Source organism: Triturus cristatus, chromosome 10 (genome assembly GCF_964204655.1).
Source record: "Triturus cristatus chromosome 10, aTriCri1.1, whole genome shotgun sequence".
In the NCBI taxonomy this organism is placed as follows: Eukaryota; Metazoa; Chordata; class Amphibia; order Caudata; family Salamandridae; genus Triturus; species Triturus cristatus.
Window position 1 is genome coordinate 347,932,527 of NC_140593.1, and position 24,784 is coordinate 347,957,310.

The 24,784-nt window shown below is 40.2% G+C and overlaps 1 long non-coding RNA gene across 1 annotated transcript in view; it reads left to right on the forward strand.

The window, feature by feature from the left end:
• LOC146789425 (uncharacterized) overlaps positions 1–24,025 on the forward strand; it is a 114,853-nt gene extending 90,828 nt beyond the window's left edge. Inside the window, exon 3 of the long non-coding RNA XR_014969797.1 lies at positions 23,374–24,025. This is a non-coding gene — a long non-coding RNA (uncharacterized LOC146789425). The remainder of the gene's footprint in view (positions 1–23,373) is intronic.
• The last annotated feature ends 759 nt before the right edge of the window (positions 24,026–24,784 follow it).

Sequence of the window (24,784 nt, forward strand, 5' to 3'; positions counted from 1 at the left end):
TGAGAAAACTTGAAACAAGATATATTATACAGTTGGATTCAAAGGTACCATCAGGGTTGAATGTTACAGAAGACTTATATACATGTCTGAGTTGAATATCATCATTGATTAACAGATAATAGGCAGGTGAAGAACACAATGGCAAAACTTAGGAACTCTGTCTCAGTTCAAATCAGCGCTCTCAAAAAGATTCTTTTAGGATTGTGTATAAATGTGTGTATTTATATATTTTAAATATTTATGTATTTATATATTTATTGATATTGTATTTATATGCTAGACATGTTGGAATCTGCATATTGCATTTTGAAGCTGCTGAATTGGACAACCATTAAGAGATGTTCACTGACCTATAGATACTCCCCTTGATTAACTTTCAAATATAAGGTCATCGATTATGTATAATAAGCATTAGAGTATTTAGCTGTTGGTTTTAGAAGATTTTAGTGTCACATATACGCCCAACTCTCAATGCACTTAGCACATTGCACTTTTTGAAAAGCACATTTTGCACAGCACACTTTTGCACAACATTTTGTGGTAACACATAGTGGTCAAGATTGTTGATTATATACTGTACTAATATAGGGATTTAACCCCATAATATGCGACGATCTAATCAGGATGGTCTACGCACATCATACACTATCTGTAAAGGCGAGAAAAGTACCTGTCATTTTTTAATGCTAATTAGGCATCTACAGTTTGCACAATTTCAAGCAGAATTTTAAACATTATGTTTTAAAATATGCCGTTTACAAATGTACAAAGATGTCTTTCTTCTACATCTATGACCATGTGACGTCCCGGAAATGATGTGCATGACTTTAAATTAGACACGTAATGAGGTTACCATGTCATGTGATCAAGGCTCTACGGAGCTGAAACGCGTTATGGCGACATTGGGATAAACACCTGTAGCACCAGTTCTGGTCTGTGTCCGTCACTTTGGGAAAAAGAAAACCTACAGCAGAATTCACGTTATATATATATATATATATATATATCTCACTGAAAAGACCATAGGTTTCAGGCACGTTTGTGAGTGTCTATATAGGTGTACGAGTGCATATGATAGTCCTGTACTGAGTGACCGTAAGTATGAGTGACTGTAGTGGATGTGTGTGGAGACCTAAGAATCAGTGAGTGGGTATGTAGTTATTGGTGTTGGAGTGTCTATGACTTTGAGAATGGCAGTCTGTAATTTAGAGTGGGTGTATCAAAAGTTATATAAGGGTGAGAAAAGATGCATGAAATTATCACATGGATGATGTCATCAGTGATGTCATCAGTGATCTCATTTGAGATGTCATCAGTGATGTCATCAGTGATGTCACTGACCATGTCATGAGTGATGTAATATGTGATGTCATCAGCAGTGCATTCCGGGGTGCGAGTTATAGTTAGCTGAACTAACTATGACGGGGGAATTTCTATGGTTTTGTACGAGTGAAATGTCCAACTAACTATAACATGCCTGAAACCTATGTTTTTTTCAGCGAATATAAATATAATATTTTTTTTTCGTGTGTATGTTTTTGTCAGTTGTAAATAAATGACTTAAATATGAAGAGGCACAATTTGTAATTGAAATGCAATGTTCAAGAAATCATGGAAGTAGACATTTATGTATGGAGTGCTTCTTATAACATGTAGTGAACAGGTGTCCATAGTTTGTGGATTCATTCCTTGCTATTCTCAATTTATAATTCAGGTTGTACATTGGGCAATTAAGAGCCCTTAGAGAGAGGTGGAAGTCACAAATGTTGTTGAAGTTCTTCTGTGCATCTTATACTAGCAATGTTGTCCATTAACAGCATCCCACCTGAGGTTTACGGTGTAACTGTGACTTGCCATTCATGAGGTTTCAGTGTACCTGTGACTTGACATTGTGCCATTCAGTCATATAGTGTACTATACCTAGAGCCTCACAGATGATGGTCTGGAGAGACTCAAAAGCACAGAATCTCGGTACACATTGCATCTTTGTCTTTGGTAACATAGCGCATGTTGTGTTTTTTTGGGGTGTGGCATGAGAAGAGGGGCTGGGGGCTCATAGGTTGGGGAGTTGTTGCTGATTCTTAGTCAGTGCAAATGCAGAGTGCTGAGCTTTGCAATAAACTCCTTTTCTGGATGGCTCTTCTCCTCCTTCAGCCTTGACTGACTATTTTTACCAGTTAGAGTAGCATGTCAAGAAACGTTCACTCTTCTCAAACATAACATTCATAGTCAAGTTCTATTTTGCTTCCCTTCACATGAGCATTTGAATGCTGTATTTTTCTAATACTACGGTACTGGTAAGATACTAACGTTTCTGCAGGTGCGTAGGTATATGTGCGCTAATAGCCCAACTACCAACAACTGTGATTTTGTGATGGTTGAAATGATGCAGGTGTGTCCATTTTGTGGAAACAAATTCCCTTGAATTTTGAGTTTCCTTTTTACAATGTTCCTTTGTACATTATATTCCATGTTTGCCTATCCCCTTCATGATAAATGCCATTCTTTGCTTATCGCTGTGTCTGCTCGCCATTCTTCTTCATGAATTACTTTTTGGGTGTCTGTTTTTAGTGGCTTGATTTGCTGGAAATATTTGTTTGTGCCATTTGGATTGTTAGAGTATAAGAATCATAATGTGTCTGTGTTAATTGAAGCAAATGTGATTTGTGTGCCTTTCTGGTTGCTCACTTATAATCTTCACTTTCCTTGGTGAGTGTGGTCAAGAAATGTATTTATTTTGATGATGATCTTGTAAGCCATCATAGGTGTTGGCTTCTGACTTATTGAAGACTGTGATCAGCAAAGTCTGCCCTGTTTGCTTGATATGTTGCTCATTTTCCCAGTAGATTATTGTGGGTTTCGAAAATATATGAGTTCGGGTGATCCTGTAATCACAATTTTCGTCAATTGCAATTTGGCTTGACCTGATCCTCCATATGATGCCTATGTTTACATTTTTTTAAAACCATATTTTCCCAAGAGAATCATCGCTAAGCTCTCTACCATATTGTGCTTCTCTACATTTATGACAGTTTGGAAAGTAAGCAGTGAAATCCTGCATGTGCACTGCAGGCCTAGGCCAGAAATGGACCTTGAGGTCCAGAGCATGGCTCTGAAGTCATCAGGGTGAGCCCTTGGCTGAGCATGAGTATATTTATACAACTAACCTTGTCTCTCTACTATGTATAGTGATTGGTGGTGGCAGTGTACCAGGTATTTAGTGATTAGTAGCTGATCAGTTCTTTTTACTTGTTCAAGAATATGAGCGTGATGCATATAGGCTTGCTTGATTACATTTCAACTCTCATGCCTAGCCCATAAGTGACATCCCTGTACGAATGTCAAGTGCCTGTGCATGCATGGTTGATTGGTAACATGCCTAAATATTGTTTGAATTCTGTATGTATGCTTTTACCAGTGGTATCCATTTTGGATTACCTGTGGCCTGATACAGCACAATAAGGAAGTAGTAACACATCTCCCAGACAGTGGAAGTGTATTGCCTGTATTCCTGAGGACGGGAATGCAACTGTAGCTACAGAAGTGTAGACAGCTGGAGACAAGATACCTTTTAGAAGTTCTATGAGACCTTTTCAGCAAGGTATTGCAGGTTAGTCCTTCTGGAGCACTGCCATTTATTAATGGTGGGGAGCAAAGGGGTGATGGTGAGTCATTAGCTACAGTTACTAAAGAGTGGGTTCTGGGGATAACCCGGAGCCTTTGATTTCCTTTGAGAGGCCCATTCTGGAACTCTGATGAGAGCCAGGTGCTGAGTGTCATACTTATTGTGCTCATGTTCTTTTTGGATGTAAGTAACAGTGGTCCCAAGACCATAGATATCAAAATCAATGTACAAATGCATCAAATGATCAATATATTCAACTACAAATAAAAAACATTGAAAACTATGTGATGCCACAGTGGGTGTGTGGTTTAAAATGGAATCAGTGCTTTCATGCAAGTGATACACACGTGTGACAATACGTGTTCAAAAGTGTGTATCAAGTATGAACAACACGGTCAATTTTATTCTTATGTAGAATCAAATTGGGGCCGTAGAATTTGCCGACGATGTTTTATCCTTTTAGACAGATAGATGGATCATCATCAGGATTCTAAGAGTGCATGATTTATTTACAGACTGACATTAATTTCTGACACCTCACTTTAGATCTCCCTGGACCTTTTTCTTACTACATTGGCAATTTCTGATAACTTTTGGAGTCTATTCAATCCTGGCACAGGTAATTTTGAAACTCTTTATTTTTTCAGTTTAAAGTTTATTTGCATAAGTTAATTAAAACCATTGCATAACAATGAAAAAAACTGTAAAAGCAAACAAGGACCTTTGCTTAAATATTCAATTTCATTTTAAAGCCAGATACTCTGCAATCCATTAAAAAGAAGACAAACATTTAAACATTTTAATTGGTCCTAACATTAAGGTTTTTTTATAAGGGTAGTGCAACATGGGTTTAACAAAGAACAATGGCCGTTGCTCATCAAGTGGACATGTTACCAGTTAGTGTCCTATCAGATCCCTAATCCCATTCACTATGTGTCCATCCCACCTCCTTTTTTTTCCCGCCATTTTGGCAGGTGTCTTGTGGTTTGTTAAACTATATGTATAGCTGAATTGAGCATTCAGCAATGCTTGAGTAGTATCCACTCATTGTATACATTGGAATCCCACACTATGGCCTTTTCCACTCAAACACTATATTTCCGGTGCTCTCTTTCAGTCCTCTATCTTTCTCGGGTTCATGTATTCTTAGAGTCCTGATGATGATCCTTGTAAAGAACTAAAACGCCGTTGGCTAGTTCTATGGACCTAACTGGATTGTACATAACAATAAAACGGGCTGTGCCGTTCTTACTTTATACACACTTTTGATCATGTATTGTCACACATGTGTGTCACTTGTATGAGAGCACTGAACACATTTCTTACCACGTTTATGTTGGCTGGTGATTGTGATCTGGGGTGCATTGTAGCGGGGCTGCTGGCAGCAGGGTCAGAGCGATGCGTGGAGAGGCTGTCAGTATTTGAAGGACCCTCAGGTTGATCAAAGGCTTGCTTAATGTAAGGTTCCATGTTATGACTGCATGCACTTTTCACAGAGAGATTATCTGTTCGTCTGTTGGAGAAAAGTAATCTTTACCAAATGCAGCACTAACCCTCTGACCGGCAGCTCAGTCATGATGTAGGAAGTTGGGGTGGGCTGAACTCTAAGGAATATCGCAGAGTTTTTATGCAACTCAGAAAAATTCCACGTAGTAAAACTCTGCATTTTTCACCCACTCCTATTTATAAATTTACATGTCCTGGTAGTGAAAAGATCGCAAATTTGTTTTTTACTCTTGTGTGGCTTGCCTTTCCTATAGGATAACACTGGGTTGCATTATTACAGTTAATAAGTGATAACTTTTGATCAGGAAAGTCATGTTTGGTGTCTGTGGGATTGTAATTTAAAGACCCATTTAATGGTGAATTTGGATTTTAAGCCACAATTCTGGAAACGCAACTTTTTGAAGTTGGTATTTTCTTATCCCAACCATTTTGCACCAATAGCTTGTTTCTGGGTCACATGACTAGGTATGAGTGGCAATTGGCCTTTTTATATTACTGCCATGCAACCACACAATGGAGAGATTAGGTGTGCCAGGGTGGGCCATCTCAAGCTGGATGGGGTGGCAGGGCGGAGCCCTGCTCTCACATAAAACTTCATGCAAGCCCACTGCACTTGTAGGCAGGCTAGATTCAGGGCAGGGAGGCAGAAAATTCCAGACATTTTCGTGGGAGGAAGCCTCCAGAAGTTTTTCCTACTACAAAGAAGGCACCAGGGAAAACAAGTGAACTCTCAGAGCCAGTCTTCAGTTCACTCCTAGGAAGGACTCTCAGAGGACTGATGCTGCTGTGGCCGGCTGTGTACTTTAGAGGAACCACTTTGCTGCACTAAGAAGGAATGGTCTACTGCAGAAAGCCTGCTCTGAGTCCTAGAGGTCTGCCCTGTTTCTTGAGCCCTGTTCTTCTCCTTGAACTCAGGACTTCCAGAAGTGAATCCAAGGGCTATTTGGCTGGCCTCCTTATCAGAGCCTCAGGGACATGAAAGCCTACAACCTTTTTGAACCCGCACCTGGACCCTCCTGAGTGAGTCCCAGCCCTTCAAGTGGTGCCTGTCCAGTCCTGGACTGTTCGAAGCAGTGCAAAAGGTACCCAGTAGCCACAATTCTAAACATGTTTGGCTAAAAAGTGCTCTGAGAACTAAGAGAAGACTGGGACCTACCTGCTCTTCGATCCACATAAGGTGCATCAATAGTCAGCCTGACTTTGTGGCAGCTCCTACTATGCTCTTCTCCACAGCAGCAAATCCTACTCAGCGGCTCCTCACACAGAGGTATCCACCCTTGTGAAGCCCTCATTGGCTACAATTTGCTGCTTTGTCCCACTGGAGATTTTTAAACTTCCACAAAAGAGATTAAGTCCGAATTAAGGAGACTTTACCACAAATTCTTCCAGTGGCTCCCCAATGCCGCTTCCACCATGGACACCACCAGCTGCCTTGCCCCACTGGACTTTACCTCTGCAGACATTTTTTCTTGAAATTTCTTCCAAGTGCAAAGGTAAGCAGAGACGAGGCCAAATCCACTTTGTTTATCCGATCCGTGCTCCATCACAGTCGGCCATAACTTTAGACTTTGCCATGGTCTTGTGCAGCTCAATGTCTGCGGCTGGCGCTTTGATCTTTTAAATACTATTTTCCACTTTAAACGTTAAAAATCATAACTCCGGGAAATAGCGCGCCATTGGGGGGCAGTAGGGGTGCCATCCATACGCACATGGATACAGGAATTGGACAAATGTATGATAGCTGAAAAGGAAGTCTTCATTATTCGGGGGTGCCCTAGGAAGTGGGAAAGGAAGTGGAAAGCGTGGAATAGGTACAGAGGGTCCCTATGTACATCCCCACTTGTGGATTTGGCAATGAGACGGAAGGAACTTAAGGAAATGTTGAACCACGTCATGTAATTTATTGTATGCTATTCAGTAAAGTGTTTTATGTTGCTGCTGCTGAAGTATAACCCTGTATGTGCAACGAATAAAATCAATAAAATGTTAAAAAAAAAAAAATCATAACTCCGTTCTACTGCTTTGTTTTTTGTTGTTTAGGTGTCAAATAATTTATTAAAATGTACTTTATTTTCCTAAATTTATGCGGGATGTTTCTCGTGTTGTGTTTTTACTTTATTACTGTTTGTGTGCTGCAAAAATAATTTACACATTGCCTCCAAAGTTAAGCCTGACTGCTTTTGTGCCAAGCTCCCAGAGGGTTAAGCATAGGTTAATTTAATGATTGGGTTTGTGGCTGTTGATTCAGAAGGGCTCACACCCTCCTCAACCAACAATCCAATTTCTCACAAGGCTGATGTAAAAGACCTGGAAAAATGGACTGAATAGAAGAAGTAAGTAAACCTACCAATGTGGCCACCAAACAGTGTGTGATCTTTACAAGAAAATTGTGGATTTCTTCTTGTGACAGACTAAATTTTCTGAATTTGGTAAAGGTAAAGAAGCTAAGAATGTCTATGGCAAATCCCAAGAAAATATTTTGTGTTGAAGGAATGATATCTGATTTCTTCGTGTTTATGACAAAACCTAGATTCTGGAGAAGGGATATTGTTAGATCTAGTTGTTGTTGTTGAAGAATAAATGTGTCTTGTGACTATTTCAGAATGTCGTCTAAATAGGTAATTAAACAAAGAACCTGGGCCATATGTAGGAAAAACGTGTTTTGCGATTCTCAAATTGCGATTTTTAGGGAATCACAATTAGAGAATCGCAAAATGCAATGTAGGTAGGATTAGCAAAATATTTTGCGAATCCCACCTATTCCTTATTTGCGAATCGCAAATTGAGATTCGCAAATAAGGAATACCTTGCCATTCCTTCCTATGGGCTAGAAGGCCCATAGGAATGAATAGAAAGACATTTTCAATTTGCGATTCTCAATTAGAGAATCGCAAATTGAGAATGCAATTTCAAGGTTGCAAGGGTGTCAATAGGACACCCTTTTGCACCCCTGAAATAAACATGTGTGCACATGTGGCACACATACATGCGCTAAGGGCATGTATGTGCGCCACATGGCACTTTGAAAAATGCAAAAAAGTGAATTTTTCAAAGAAATCGCAAATTACCACCAACCTGAAGTTGGTGGTAATTTGCGATGCCTTAAGCCAAAATCGCACAACTTGGGTGCTTCCTACATTGCATTTAAGGAATCGCAATTTGGGATTCCTTAAATGCATTCTCAAAATAAGTAATCGCAAATTTTGCAATTCCTTATTTTGCGTGTGGGTTTTTGTGTGCTACATAGCACACGGCTCAAATTGCGATCGCAAACGCTGAAATTCTGCCAATTTCAGCATTTGCGATCGCAATTTGGCTTCCTACATATGGCCCCTGGACTCTTAGGAATTCTGTAATTGGTTTCAGCAACTTGGTGAATACCAAGGAGCTGATTACAGACTAAGAGGGAGAGCTAGAAATTCTTACCAAAGAAATTGAAGACATATGGGATGAGGAGGGTAAATTGGAATTGTAAGTTAAGCATCTTTTATATACCAAGTATACTAAAAAATCCCCTTCCCTCAAAAGGTCTCGTAAAAATGATTTCCTTCCATCTTCAAATGTCTGTAGAGAATCCAAGTGTTTAATTCTCTGAGATGTATCACTAAACGAGAACCTCCACCTTTTTTGTCTACAAGAAAAACATTGCTGAGAAAAGCCCTGGAATGAAGAGAGGTTTTGACTACAGCTTGTTGTAAAAGGAGAAAGGATTTCCTGATCTATGAACTTCTTTTTTTGTTCTGTGAAGAAAATCGTTGTGGGTTTTCTTTTTAATAGGATTAGAATACAATTCTAGATAAAAGCCAAAAACTATTCAAATAATCCCTGCATTGATTGTTAATAATTGCTATTTGTAAATGTAATGATGAATTCTCTCCCCTAGTTCTACAGGGAAAAAACAACTGATAGTCACCTTGACAGGAAGGATTTGATGAGCTGCCACAGACGTTTCCACTTGGAAAATGCTCTTTGTGATCTCTACTCTTTAAGGGGAAGAAAGGGATATTTCTTTGTTTTTCATACCATGAGGATTATATATAATCACTCTCCTCCTTTCATGGAGATGCACACGTCATGCATAGATAGATAGATAGATAGATAGATAGATAGATAGATAGATAGATAGATAGATAGATAGATAGATAGATAGATAGATAGACAGACAGACAGACAGACAGACAGACAGACAGACAGACAGACAGACAGACAGACAGACAGACAGACAGACAGATAGATAGATAGATAGATAGATAGATAGATAGATAGATAGATAGATAGATAGATAGATAGATAGATAGATAGATAGATAGATAGATAGATAGATAGATAGATAGATAGATAGATAGATAGATAGATAGATAGATATAGACAGTGCGCATCTCCATATGTATATATGAACACTCTCCACCTTTCACGGAGATGTGCACTCCAGTGCCAGAAAACAATGAGGCAAGAATTCAGTTCATCTATTTATTCCAGTGAGATCACCACCAAAAAACCACCCAACGCATTTTGGCACCTTGCACGCCTTGATCATGGGTGGAGTTGCACAGTGACAAGCAACAAAGAAATAGACAATAGTGGAAACATAAATGACGTGTGAGGGCTCGTACATGCATGCTAACTAAGGGACATGAGGTGGCTATATTGTTTTGCCGTTGGCCATACTGAAACACTGAATGTCACCAAACAATACAATTGCTCTTTGGAATCTAGAGTGCCCCCAATCACAAAATGACATACATCGAACAGTTCATTCACCATCTAACTTTGTATTATTAAATCTGCAGTTTCTATTATGATTTAACAATTTTTGCACATCACTTGAAACAGATTGCACATCTCTGTGACAGGTGGAGAGTGATTCTATTTGGATGGGGACTTCACCCTAACTCGGAGGATCGGAAACTTTGAAATATATATATCTATATATAACTATATAAAACTATATACCTCTATAAGACCAATTATAAATAATATCTATCTATCCGTCTATCTATCCGTCTATCTATCTATCTATCTATCTATCTATCTATCTATCTATCTATCTATCTATCTATCTATCTATCTATCTATCTATCTATCTATCTATCTATCTATCTATATATATATATATATATATATATATATATATACATATATATATATATATAACTGGCGGTCGCCAGTAGATAGTTATAGTTAGGACCGTGTTTCCATAGGGAATCTCAAAATTCTATTTTGAATAACTTTGGCGCAGGTTGACGAATCCTCGCGAAATTTTCAAAACTAATGGGGCGCTCCGCTCAGCTCCTACCCTGAAATTCTGGGGGTGATTTGTCAAGCGGGGGCTGAGAAAAAAGGGGGGTCCCAAAACGCGTTTTCCCCATGCATTTTTCCATAGGACCTTTAGTCGAAGGTACAGCCCGAACGGCTGAACAGAATTACTTGAAATTTGGCAGAGAGGTAGTCCTCAGGTCAGGGAAGTGCCTTTTGCAGGTCTGGTGTCAATCTGTTCATTAGTTGCTCAGAAAATAGCATTTAAAAGCATATACATATCTATATGCGCGCACCGTACGCGCACCGTAAGCGTACGGTGCGCGCACCCTAACGTGCGCGAGTGTAATTCTGATTGGTTGTTACATGTCTGTAAACATTCGAATCGGTCGAAATCAGGAAGTGTCGGCCGCCATTTTGTCTGTCACACTGAAATGGAAAGGTGGAGAACGTGAAAAGGGGGCAGGGAAGGGAGTTCCTGACCCTCTAGCGTTTGTCAGGGGGTCACAGTGGGAACCCGAAGGGCAAAAAAAAGATTTAAATTTTTTTAAAAAATTCGCGAGGTACGCGCACCGTTCGCGCACGGCAAAAAAAATTAAAAAAAAAAGATTTTAAAAAAAAGATTAAGTGTTTGGATGTTGGTTGGCTCTAAAAAGAGCCGTTGTGTTCATTGAGTGTTTTTTGGTACCTACAAGTAAGTACCGATGTAGAGTCTAAAGTTCAAGAGGAAGACTCTGTTCCCTTCATCATTGAAATGTACACCGTCTCCTCTATAAATGTCTTGCATGTTGTAACGCAAGTTGTTGTGGTATATAGAACCCATACCATAGTCTCTGAGGAAAGCAGAAACAGACTTATTGACGTGCTTTCTTGCTTTGTCAATCTGCGGACAATGTTGGTAGGACCAGTTCCACTTTTGCCTTTGGCATATATTAGAATATACAAAGGCAGTTTGTGGAAAAAGTGACATCAATTGCACAAAGGTGTCCTTAATAAGCATTTCTAGACCTACCCCAGTTAAAGTGCCTAGGTCATTTCCACCACAGTGCACAATAATAAGGTTAGGCTGTGGGAGATGTAGAAAGGTTTTCACCAAAGGCATTAATTGGTGCCACTTTAACCCTCTCTGACCAATCCATTTAATGTCTACATTTGGCAAAGCAAGATCTTTCACAATACCTCTTTTTTCTGCAAACTTTTCACTCCAGAAGACATAGCTGTGACCTATAATCCACACTGTGAACATCTTTCAAGGAGATCTGGATGCACTCAGAAGGTGTCTTTCAGTAGAATGGCAACATGAAAAGAAAGATAGTTGTAAAATGGAGGCTTACATACTTTTTTCAAAATAAAAAGAAATCATTGGCTGTTTCAGACCATACAACACTAAAAACTAGGTTGTATGTTTAAATTTTTAAAAACATGTTTTGTATTGGTTCAGAAAAATGTGTCCCCACAGAACATTAGTTTGGATTTGCTGTTAGGTTTGAAAAGTCAAGCACTCTTGCTCTTTGGATTTGAAACATTGTGTGCTGAACTTCTGACCTCTCTGCTCACACCAGTGTTCCATGACCTGTTGCTAAGGTAGCAGGCAGAAGTCATGTTGGGGGAAGGGATCATTTGGAAAAGGGGTGAAATTTGCAACCAATAGAAATGTGTGTTTCCATTTGAAAAAATGTGGGAAGCACTGTGATTTGAAATTAACATGTAAATGTGTGAAAAAAGAGAGGGAAACATTGCCATTTACTGGTTCTGCTGAGAGGTGTACAGTTCAGAGATTCTGGCTCTGATAATCTGCTGTGTGAGTGGCACATTTCTTTCTCAACTAACTACTTTTAAAGGTGAGTTATGAATTTGAGAGGGGATGTATGTGGTGTAGTTGGATATAAATAATAGAAATGTGAATATTCTTATAAAGTTGTGTTTTACATTTTATTTTAAGTAAGATATTTAACTGCCTTGAACATGTCAGATATTATGGAGTATGTCTTCACCATAAGTTAAGGTGTACTGGTATCAACCAAAAAAATGTTTTGTGCCTAGACTCACACCATGAGTCTGTCTGTACACAGGAATTTTTCACAGAGATTTAATTTGTGTTGCTGTTGCTCTGTTTGACTTGCACTAGCAGGAAAGGGGCAGCTTGTTTTCAAGAACTGTGATGGTTAGCATTGAGCAGAAATCACTTTCTCACAAATGAGACGCAAATGCAAATACATTTGAAAATAGCATGGTACATTTTCCTACCACTTTAAAAGTTGTGTTTTACATTATATGTAATGGAAGATATTTAACTGCCTTGAACATGTCAGATAATATGGAGTATGTCTTCACCATAAGTTAAGGTGTACTGGTTTCAACCAAAAAAACTGTTTTGTGCCTAGACTCACACCATGAGTCTGTCTGTACACAGGAATTTTTCACAGAGATTTAATTTGTGTTGCTGTTGCTCTGTTTGACTTGCACTAGCAGGAAAGGGGCAGCTTGTTTTCAAGAACTGTGATGGTTAGCATTCAGCAGAAATCACTTTCTCCCAAATGAGAGGCAAATGCAAACATATTTGAAAATAGCATGGTACATTTTCCTACCACTTTAAAAGTTGTGTTTTACATTTTATGTTAAGGAAGATATTTAACTGCGTTGAACATGTCAGATATTATGGAGTATGTCTTCACCATAAGTTAAGGTGTACTGGTATCACCCAGAAATACTGTTTTGTGCGTAGAATCACACCATGAGTCTGTCTGTACACAGGAATTTTTCACAGAGATTTAATTCGTGTTGCTCTTGCTCTGTTAGACTTGCACTCGAAGGAAAGGGGCAGCTTGTTTTCAAGAACTGTGATGGTTAGCATTCAGCAGAAATCACTTTCTCACAAATGAGAGGCAAATGCAAACACATTTGAAAATAGCATGGTACATTTTCCTACCACTTTAAAAGTTGTGTTTTACATTTTATGTTAAGGAAGATATTTAAGTGCCTTGAACTTGAAAGATATTATGGAGTATGTCTTCACCATAAGTTAAGGTGTACTGGTATCACACAGGGATACTGTTTTGTGTCTAGAATCACACCATGAGTCTGTGTGCACACAGGAATTCTTCTCAGAGATTTAATCCGTGTTGCTCTTGCTCTGTTAGACTTGCACACGCAGGAAAGGGGCAGCTTGTTTTCAAGAACTGTGATGGTTAGCATTCAGCAGAAATCACTTTCTCACAAGTGAAAGGTAAATGCAAACACATTTGAAAATAGCATGGTACATTTTCCTACCACTTTAAAAGTAGTGTTTTACATTTTATGTTAAGGAAGATATTTAAGTGCATTGAACATGTCAGATAATATGGAGTATGTCTTCACCATAAGTTAAGGTGTACTGGTATCACCCAGAAATACTGTTTTGTGCCTAGAATCACACCATGAGTCTGTCTGTACACAGGAATTTTTCACAGAGATTTAATTCGTGTTGCTCTTGCTCTGTTAGACTTGCACTCGCAGGAAAGGGGCAGCTTGTTTTCAAGAACTGTGATGGTTAGTATTCAGCAGAAATCACTTTGTCACAAATGAGAGACAAATGCTAACACATTTGAAATTAGCATGGTACATTTTCCTTCCACTCCCGCAATGGGTGAGGTAGATCCTACATGTTCAAAATTCCAATTAACCTTTACCACACATGTACTCTTACATACATCTCTGCAGTCTTCATGCAGTTCTACAAGCGTCCATGCAGATCTGTGTTGCACCTGACAATACATGGTCTCCAGAAGCACGCTCTTAGCACACAGACAGGTGCTTCTCCTGCACTCTCATGCTTACTATTCAGCTCTGTGTGGTATTTTAGATAGCAGTGTGTAATGCTAACACATTCAACATCACCAAGGCTCATTTCCTTTGCTCTACTCTAATCACTCACCCTGTAACACATGCTGATGGTCTCAAGTAGCTGTTAGGACGTGTACTCTTTTCTGCCTCTTTAAAATATAAGGAAAATGTGTCAGGCTGCCATAGTAATTATGACTTACTCTTCCACAGTAGTAAATGTGCTTTGAAATTGCCAAACTAAAATCGTTTTTTGCCTAGAATCACACCAGGAGTCTGTGTGCAATCAGGAATAGTTGTCAGAGATTTAATTTGTGTTGCTCTTGTTCTGTAAGACTTGGAGTTGTAGGAAAGGGACAGGTCATGTGATAGGATTCGAAAAACTCTGAAAAAAATGGTGATGTATTAAAATTACATAAAGGTATTTTTTTTTAGTTTCTTTCAGGTATTGCTGAACAACAGTGAAATTAATTAAAGATGCCTATAAAGTCAATAAAGAGAAAAGAACAGCAACAACATCTATATTTGAAGAAAACTGGACCAAAAAAATAGTTGAAGAACCTCATGTTGGAAAAAAGAAAAAGACTTCTGGTAAGCAGACTAAGGATTTTTAAAAAAATATCTTCAAACAAGGAAAAAATGTTAAGAAAATATGCACTGCAAATAGTGTTTGAAGTACAAAACAACAACAGAGTCGACAGAAAATACGAAAAGCCAATGTTGAATCAGAAGTAAGAAAGAGTGACTTAACACGAAAAATAGATTTTAAAAACAGTCGTAGAAAAATGTTTCAGAGAAGAGTGATGTTAAATTTGCTAAAGGATGTGAAAAAATATAAGAAGAAAACCAAATTTTATAAAAAAAAGAAATATATTGAAAAAATTGTTTCTAAGCCTTTGGAAATAAAAAGAAAACTATTCATTTTAATTTTGAACAGGATGCGTAGATTAGAAAAATTAGTAAAAGCAATGAAGTCACAAAGCAAAAGGAAAAGAGTAGTGAAAAAAAATAACTTTTTTAAAGTGTTCTTAGGAGAATGGAAGCATAGTTCAAGTACTGAGCCATTTTTTAATGAAGAGAGTTATCTTCAAAGTAATAGTTTGTTGCATGCAGTTGACACCAATGGTCGAGCTTATGAAGTTAAAGATGGTTGTGTAATGGAAAAGGAGAAAATGGTTCCAAGAAATGAGGAAGAAGTGTTAGCTGATGAGGTTATGGAGAGACGTCCTAAAGCTCCAGTGTACACTTGGAATTGTAGTAGTATTTGCACTGTGCGACAGGAATCTATTGATAAATTACGTGACTTCCTAAGAGAATATAGTAAAAAGAGTGTTAAACAGAAGATTAAGGTGCTTCAAAGACTAGACCCATGCAGAGTGAGAGAGAATACTGGTTTGCAAGGACATTCTCTTGCTTGTCTATCTAGGAAAGTTTGCCAAAGTGTTTTTCACCATTTTAGAATGCTGGCTGTTCATCATATTGAAATGAGAAAGTTTGTGAGAACATTGTATTTTGCTAAAAGTCCAGCACTAAAGTTAAATGAGTTGAATAGTGCTCTGTTCCGTGGATCTGTATCAGATGTAGTGAAGGTTACTGATGATATTCAGTTTTGTTACTTTGGTCCAGAGCAAGAAAGTGCAGGAAATGACACAGTTATTGAGGAAATGTGGAAGAGAATGTAGAACCCATTGTTAGTAAAACATTTGAAGATCAAATGACAAAATTTACTATCATCTCTAATGAAAGACCAAATATTACTTGTATTTGTTGCCGGAGAAGCCATTATAAAAATCAAACAAGGTATGTTGATCTCTATAAAAAAAGTGAAAAAGAAAATAATACTAAGTGGATGGATTTTGCTACATATTTATTTCTGGAAAATTGTTTTGATTTGGGTGAATATCACCGTATTTGTAAATACTGTTATAACAAGTTAGAAGAAAATAAAATGCCAGCAAGAGCTGTACATGATAATTTAGAATTGGTTGAAATTCCTGCAGAACTTAGTGATTTAAATACATATGAGTCTATACTCATTCAATGTGTCCATCCTTTTCAGACAATAGTTCGTATGGAGCCCAAAACAGGTAAATTACCTCCTTCGGATTTACAAAGAGGTTTAAAAGGAAGAGTTGTCTATTTGCCATTGGATTTGAAAACAAATATGGAAACAATTGATGCAGATAGATTGGAAACTGAACCATTAGTTATTCTGGTTAATGGAGTACCAAAAAAGAATAAGAAAATTTGGCAGGAGCTGGTAGATGTACGAAAAGTACAAAGAGCAAATTCATATTTGAAAAGAAATAATAAATGGTATGAAACAATTTATATGGATGAAGATGAAGAAGTTTTACTAGCAGACTCAGGAATACCAGCTGGGCAAATTGAAAAAGTGGATAAGTCAAAAGAAGAAGAAATTTATGAACATTTCAGCATACATCCTCTTCATTCTAAAGAAGTTATGGGAAACACTAGTGATCTGTTTCAGATGAAAAAAGCACAAGGAAGTCCCGTGAGTGTATGGGAGGAGAGCTTGGAAGCTCGTTGTTTTCCCCAGCTGTTTCCTACAGGAAAAGGTGGGCGATATGATGAACGTCCAGTACAGATTCCTGCTTCTGAGTATCGGACTACAAGATTATATGCAGAAGATCCAAGATTTCGTCAAAGTATTCCTTATTTGTTCCATCTTTTATTTGAAAGTGACTTGTCTGCACTATCTTATGCAGTAAATCACATTTTAAAAAGTGGAGTACATCTACATAATGTGTTTGCAAAGGATTTTATGAACAAAGTGAAACAGCGAGATGATCATTTGGAATCTCAATTGATAAATTTGATGGCTTGTCAGCGACGAACTAATGAATATTGGTACCGACGCCATGGAGAATTGAAATGTATGTTACGGAATTTAGGAACTCCTACACGGTTCCTTACCCTAAGCTTTGCATTCCCTATGAGTGGTTGCTTTTTTTTTTTTTTAGGCAGCATATTACTCTTATCAAGTGCATAATTTGAATTGAGCCACATCCAAGTGTTTATAGCGGGCACAATTAGGTTACAGCTGAAGGCAGTGCGAGTTTCAGTGGGCAAGTATGGTGTTCAGTGGGGATGTGGCACTATGGCCAGAGCTGTAGAATTTGGAACTGGGGAACCGGGTTCCGCATTCATGACCAGTCCACCACACCACTGTACTGAGGGAGCACATTCCCATGCTAGACCGTAGAAGGCCCCATTAGACCTTAGAAGGCTTGATGTCTTAGCAAAAGCAGGTGTACCCTAGTGGTGTCAATTGTGGGTTAACCTTGAAGGCCTGTCCACCACAATCCATACTGAAGTCCATCTCAAATTTCCCACCTCCCAGCATTCCCCTGGGTCTCCCGGTAAAAATGGTGCCTCACTTGTGTGGGAGGCCCAAGTACCCGCAACAGACAAGGGCCCAAAACGTAGTGAGGTGACATCAAAATTGCCTATCTCAAAACCACCTGGTTTTGCAAGGGGGGTCACCTGGGTTTTTGGCCTGGTGCTCAGCGGCCATCTAGTGAAACCTACCAAACCCATACATTTCTGAAAACTAGACACCCGGGGGCTTCCAGGGAGGTATGGCTTGCGTGGATCCCCCAACGTTTCCTTACCCAGAATCCCCTGCAAACCTCAATTTTAGCTGAAAAAATCACTTTTTTCATACATTTTTGTGTGGGAAAGTTGTGGCATCACCGGGCTCCCTCAAATTTCCCACCTCCCAGCGTTCCCCTGGGTCTCCCGGTAAAAATGGTGCCTCACTTGTGTGGGAGGCCCAAGTACCCGCGACAGGCAAGGGCCCAAAACGTAGTGAGGTGACATCAAAATTGCCTATCTCAAAACCACCTGGTTTTGCAAGGGGGGTCACCTGGGTTTTTGGCCCGGTGCTCGGAGGCCATCTAGGGAAACCTACCAAACCCATACATTTCTGAAAACTAGACACCCGGGGGCTTCCAGGGAGGTATGGCTTGCGTGGATCCCCCAAAGTTTCCTTACCCAGAATCCCCTGTAAACCTCAATTATAGCTGAAAAAAATCACTTTTTTCATACATTTTTGCGTGGGAAAGGTGTGGCATCACCGGGCTCCCTCAAATTTCCCACCTCCCAGCGTTCGCCTGGGTCTCCCGGTAAAAATGGTGCCTCACTTGTGTGGGAGGCCCAAGTACCCGCGACAGGCAAGGGCCCAAAACGTAGTGAGGTGACATCCAAATTGCCTATCTCAAAACCACCTGGTTTTGCAAGGGGGGTCACCTGGGTTTTTGGCCCGGTGCTCGGCGGCCATCTAGGGAAACCTACCAAACCCATATATTTCTGACAACTAGACACCCGGGGGCTTCCAGGGAGGTATGACTTGCGTGGATCCCCCAAAGTTTCCTTACCCAGAATCCCCTGTAAACCTCAATTATAGCTGAAAAAATCACTTTTTTCATACATTTTTGCGTGGGAAAGGTGTGGCATCACCGGGCTCCCTCAAATTTCCCACCTCCCAGCGTTCGCCTGGGTCTCCCGGTAAAAATGGTGCCTCACTTGTGTGGGAGGCCCAAGTACCCGCGACAGGCAAGGGCCCAAAACGTAGTGATGCAACATCAAAATTGCGTATCTCAAAACCACCTGGTTTTGCAAGGGGGGTCACCTGGGTTTTTGGCCCGGTGCTCGGCGGCCATCTAGAGAAACCTACCAAACCCATATATTTCTGAAAACTAGACACCCGGGGGCCTCCAGGGAGGTATGACTTGCATGGATCCCCCAACGTTTCCTTACCCAGAATCCCCTGCAAACCTCAATTTTAGCTGAAAAAATCACTTTTTTCACACATTTTTGTGTGGGAAAGTTGTGGCATCACCGGGCTCCCTCAAATTTCCCACCTCCCAGCATTCCCCTGGGTCTCCCTGTAAAAATGGTGCCTCACTTGTGTGGGAGGCCCAAGTACCCGAGACAGGCAAGGACCCAAAACGTAGTGAGGTGACATCAAAATTGCCAATCTCAGAACCACCTGGTTTTGCAAGGGGGGTCACCTGGGTTTTTGGCCCGGTGATGCCACAACTTTCCCACACAAAAATGTGTGAAAAAGGTGATTTTCTCAGCTAAATTTGAGGTTTGCAGGGCATTCTGGGTAAGGAACCATTGGGGGATCCACGCAAGCCATACCTCCCTGGAATCCCCCGGGTGTCTAGTTTTCAGAAATGTGTGGGTTTGGTAGGTTTCCCTAGGTGGCCGCCGAGCACCGGGCCAAAAACCCAAGTGACCCCCTTGCAAAACCAGGTCATTTGGAGATAGGCAATTTTCATGTCGCCTCACTACGTTTTGGGTCCTTGCCTGTCGCGGGTACTTGGGCCTCCCACACGAGTGAGGCACAGTTTCTATCGGGAGACCCGGGGGAACACTGGGTGGTAGGAAATTTGTGTCAGCCCGGTGATGCCACAACTTTCCCACACAAAAATGTATGAAAAAAGTGATTTTTTCAGCTAAAATTGAGGTTTGCAGGGGATTCTGGATAAGGAAACGTTGGGGGATCCATGCAAGCCATACCTCCCTGGAATCCCCCGGGTGTCTAGTTTTCAGAAATGTGTGGGTTTGGTAGGTTTCCCTAGGTGGCCGCCGAGCACCGGGCCAAAAACCCAAGTGACCCCCCTTGCAAAACCAGGTCGTTTTGAGATACGCAATTTTGATGTCGCATCACTACGTTTTGGGCCCTTGCCTGTCGCGGGTACTTGGGCCTCCCACACAAGTGAGGCACCATTTTTACCGGGAGTGATTTTTTTCAGCTAAAATTGAGGTTTGCAGGGGATTCTGGGTAAGGAAACGTTGGGGGATCCACGCAAGCCATACCTCCCTGGAAGCCCCCGGGTGTCTAGTTTTCAGAAATGTGTGGGTTTGGTAGGTTTCCCTAGGTGGCCGCCAAGCACCGGGCCAAAAACCCAAGTGACCCCCCTTGAAAAACCAGGTTGTTTGGAGATAGGCAATTTTGATGTCGCATCACTATGTTTTGGGTCCTTGCCTGTCGCGGGTACTTGGGCCTCCCACACAAGTGAGGCACCATTTTTATCGGGAGACCCAGGGGAATGCTGGGAGGTGGGAAATTTGAGTGAGCCCGGTGATGCCACAACTTTCCCACACAAAAATGTGTGAAAAAGGTGATTTTTTCAGCTAAATTTGAGGTTTGCAGGGCATTCTGGGTAAGGAAACGTTGGGGGATCCACGCAAGCCATACCTCCCTGGAATCCCCCGGGTGTCTAGTTTTCAGAAATGTATGGGTTTGGTAGGTTTCCCTAGATAGCCGCCAAGCCCGGGGCCAAAAACTCATGGGACCCCCTTTGCTAAACCAGGTAATTTTGATGTCTCCTCAATTGGTTTTGGCCCCTTGCCTGACACGGACACTAGGCCTACCCACGCAAGTGAGGTACCATTTTTCTCATAAGACTTTGGGGAACGCGGGGCGGGTGGAAATTTGTGGATCCACGCAGATTCCGGAATTCTGGGTAACAGACCCTGGTGGGAGGCAGTCAAGTCACCCCATCCTGGATTCCCCTGGGTGTCTAGTTTTCAAAAATGTATAGGTTTGCTAGGTTTCCCAAGGCGCCCGCAGAGCTAGGGTTCAAAAACTACAGCTAGACATTTTGCCAAAAAAGGGTCATTTTTCACTGCGAAATTGAGGTGTGACCACGTTGCGTTTTGTGCCGTTTCCTGTCGCGGGCATTGGGCCGACCCACACAAGTGAGGTACCGTTTTTCTCGTAAGACTTTGGGGAACGCGGGGTGGGTGGAAATTTGTGGATCCACGCAGATTCCGGAACTTTCCACCACAGAAATGTGTGGAAAATGTGTTTTTTGTGACACTTTTTTAGGTTTGCAAGGGATTCTGGGTAACAGACCCTGGTGGGAGGCAGTCAAGTCACCCCATCCTGGATTCCCCTGGGTGTCTAGTTTTAAAAAATGTATAGGTTTGCTAGGTTTCCCAAGGTGCCCGCAGAGCTAGGGTTCAAAAACTAGAGCTAAGCACTTTGCCAAAAAAGGGTAAATTTTCACTGCGATATTGAGTTGTGACCACGTTGCGTTTTGCGCCGTTTCCTGTCGCGGGCACTATGCCTACCCACACAAGTGAGGTACCATTTTTATCGGGAGACTTAGGGTAATTCAGATTTGTAAAGGAACTTTTATTATCTATTGACTTTCAATGCATTTCTGCCTTCCAAATGAAAGATATTGTGTAAAAAAGAAGTCATTCTAAAAAATGACTGATAATTCTCATGCTAGTATGAGTATTCCCAATTTCAGAAATGTGCAAATATCTATTGTTTCTAAACTCTATATTTTGTTCCCATTTCAGAAATACATAGGTGTCTTTAATACCGATTTTTCCATGTACACATTTTTACAGAATAATTACTATATACCCGGTACATAATAAAAAACCATTGCAAGTTGCTGCTCAGTTTTTGGCTCCGGGTTCGTCGGGTTCTTGGTGAACCTACAAGTCCTATATATCCCCACAACCAGTAATGTCCAGCGGATATAATGGTATATTGCTTTCAAAGAGCTGTCATAATTAGACGAAGTTACAGGTGAAAACGTTGACACAAAATGCTGTTTTTTTCAACTAATTTTCAATTTATCCTATATTTAACTGTTAGTTTCTATAAGAAAACCTTGATGGATCTACACAAATAACCCCTTGCTGAATTCAGAATTTTGTCTTCTTTTTGAAAATGTATAGCTTTCCAGGATCCATTATTGCTTTTATACCCATTTCTGCCATTAACTGGAAGGAGGTCAAAAGCACAAAAAATAGCAAAAATAGGCTATGTCCCAGAAAAATGCCAAAACTGTGTAAAAAATGTTGGGTTTCTGACAAAAGTCTGGTATCCCCGAAAAGCTGGGAAAATGGGGATTTCAACCCCACAAACCCTTTTTTGATAACATTTGCAGGGAAAAACCCAGATGCTTTCATTTGCAGCCCGTTTTTCCCATTTTTCCGAAAAAATCAAAATTTTGCTGTATTTTGGCTCATTTCTGTAACCCCTCTAGGAGAATCCACAAACCCTGAGTACCTTTAGAATCCCCATGATGTTGGAAGAAAAGGACGCAAATTTGGCGTGGATACCTAATGTGGTCAAAAAGTTACAGGGGCCTAAGCGGGCACTACCCCAAATAGCCAAAAAAAGGCTTGGCACAGGAGGGGGAAAAGGCCTGGCAGCGAAAGGGTTAACGAAAAACTAGGCCTGTACCCTGCCATAACATACAGAAAAGGCACTTCCATTAAAGATATGGTTGTCAAGAGTCACTTGAGCAATCTAAAACTAACATGGTTAGATAAAGTGGGAGGATTCCATCGATGCGGTAAATGTAAGGCTTGCAGCCATAGTGAAAATGTCAAAGAGGTCATCCTAGAGAGAACCAAGAGGAAATGGTATATCCGCAAAAACATACAGTGCAGCACAGACTTTGTAGTCTATGTTATCACCTGCCCTTGTGGCAAGTGGTACATAGGCTCAACTACCTTTCCAGTGAAGAAAAGAATATTGGAGCATTGGCGTTACCAATAAGGATTTTAGTTACAGCACAGCTAGACACTTCCACAATGTACATAATGGAGACTGGACGAAGGCAAAATTCTTTGCCCTTGACACCATCCCCAAAAACCCCAGAGAGGGGAATAGAATCCAGGCTTTGTGCAGAACAGAATCCAGATTCTTTCTGCAGGCTGGTAGTGTAGCTCAGTTTGGGATGAACAATGATGAAGAGATGCACGTACATCTATAGAATGATTAATTAAGTAAAATGTAGCCTTCGCCTTGCACCTTTTAGAAACTCCAGTTCTTTTTCATAGAAGTTTAGTTTTCATTTTTTATGTGTTTGTGTATTTTAAATGCATCAGTTTTGTCCGTATGGTTATGGACCTCATCCCCACAATTTATGTGATTCTTTGTATTTTTTCACGTTGATATGGCATATGTGATAGATATAAAATCTTTAATAGAGAGATGTACACCCCTTTTTTTTACTTAATCTTCAATGACCTTGAATTCAGAGACTGTTGTAGATGCGTTTTCTTGGCTTACAACCATAGAAATTGAATATTGATGTAAGATTATGAGCTATGTACCACCACTGTGAATAAATCTTTGTCCCTGTTTTCTTTCCCCATAGACTGGACGTGTGAAGCCCACGATCACCACTGCTACCGTTAAGAGATACGAGCACGGAGTTTTAGGTGTTTGTTATTACAATCACTTTCTCCTTTTTTGTATTCTTTTTGGTACTGGTTATACTTCTTTCTGTAATACATTTATGACTATATTCTTTTGATCTACCTGTGGGGATACATATAGGGATGGATATTTATTTTCATTTTTCATTTACAGTTTGTATTTGCATTGTGATGCTTTACTACAGGTGTTTGCGATGATTGAAATCTGTAAGCAGTTGGGGTACTATACCCTTAATGTTTTTGTTCCGTATCGAAAAAACAGATGATTGAGATTGTCACAATGAGTACTTTACTCTCTATTGGTTTGAACTCACTGAAATAATGTGACCATTGTCGCACTGATATAGGTCTTGATAGAAGTAGAATAAGGAACGTTAAACAATTGACATCTCTCTTAATTGCATACATTGATAAAGGTGCAATTGGTATGGATATTCCGCGTGTAGGAGATACTCCAATTCCAGTTCTCCTATACGCGGACGACGCTGTACTACTGGCCAGAACGGCGATAGGTTTACAGCGTCTCTTAGATGCATTTGGAGATTTTATGTTGTCCTTGGATTTGATTGTAAATATAGGCAAATCGCATGTTTTGTCTACAGGTCGTAGAGTTATAAAACCAAGAACTTTTTATTGTAATGGAGGTTTAGTGTCTTCTGTCCCCTCTTTTACTTATTTAGGGGTAGTTTTCGATGAAAGGAGTACCTGGGCCCCACAGCAAAAATTGAAAAAGAACGCAGTAATTAGATCAACTTCTGCTGTATTAGGTTTTGCTAAACGGTTGGGGGCAAGACCAATGGAGGCCATTATTAAAATATATACATCTAAGTGCTTGGCCATAGCAGGATACGGTTCCGCTATTTGGGGTTATAAACCCCAGTTAGAACTACAGATAGCGGAAAACAGATTTCTGAGGAATCTCCTCTCAGTACCGCAATCTACCCCTAATTTTTCTTTACATCAGGAATTGGGATTGGGTTTTCTATCTGAAACTCTGAGCTTGGCGCCGTTACTTTGCTGTCTCAGAGTGTGGCTTAATCCAGAGTTAACCCTTAACCAAGCGATACTTCGGGATTGTGTTAAGTTGGATAAAGTGACTAATATCAAGTGGTTAGTTTATGTCAAATCTATGCTCTCTAATTTGGGTCGTCAGGAGCTATATGATCACCCAGAAAATATTAGGAAGGTTGATCTGAAATGGGTGAAAAGTAATTTTTTTTAAATAATGATGGCAGAAAGGGAAGGGATTGAGTTACAAAAACCACTAGTAAGGGCTCATTCTCTAATAAAAACAACATTGACAATAGAACCCTATCTGCTAATAGTTACTAAACCGTTTCATCGTTGGCT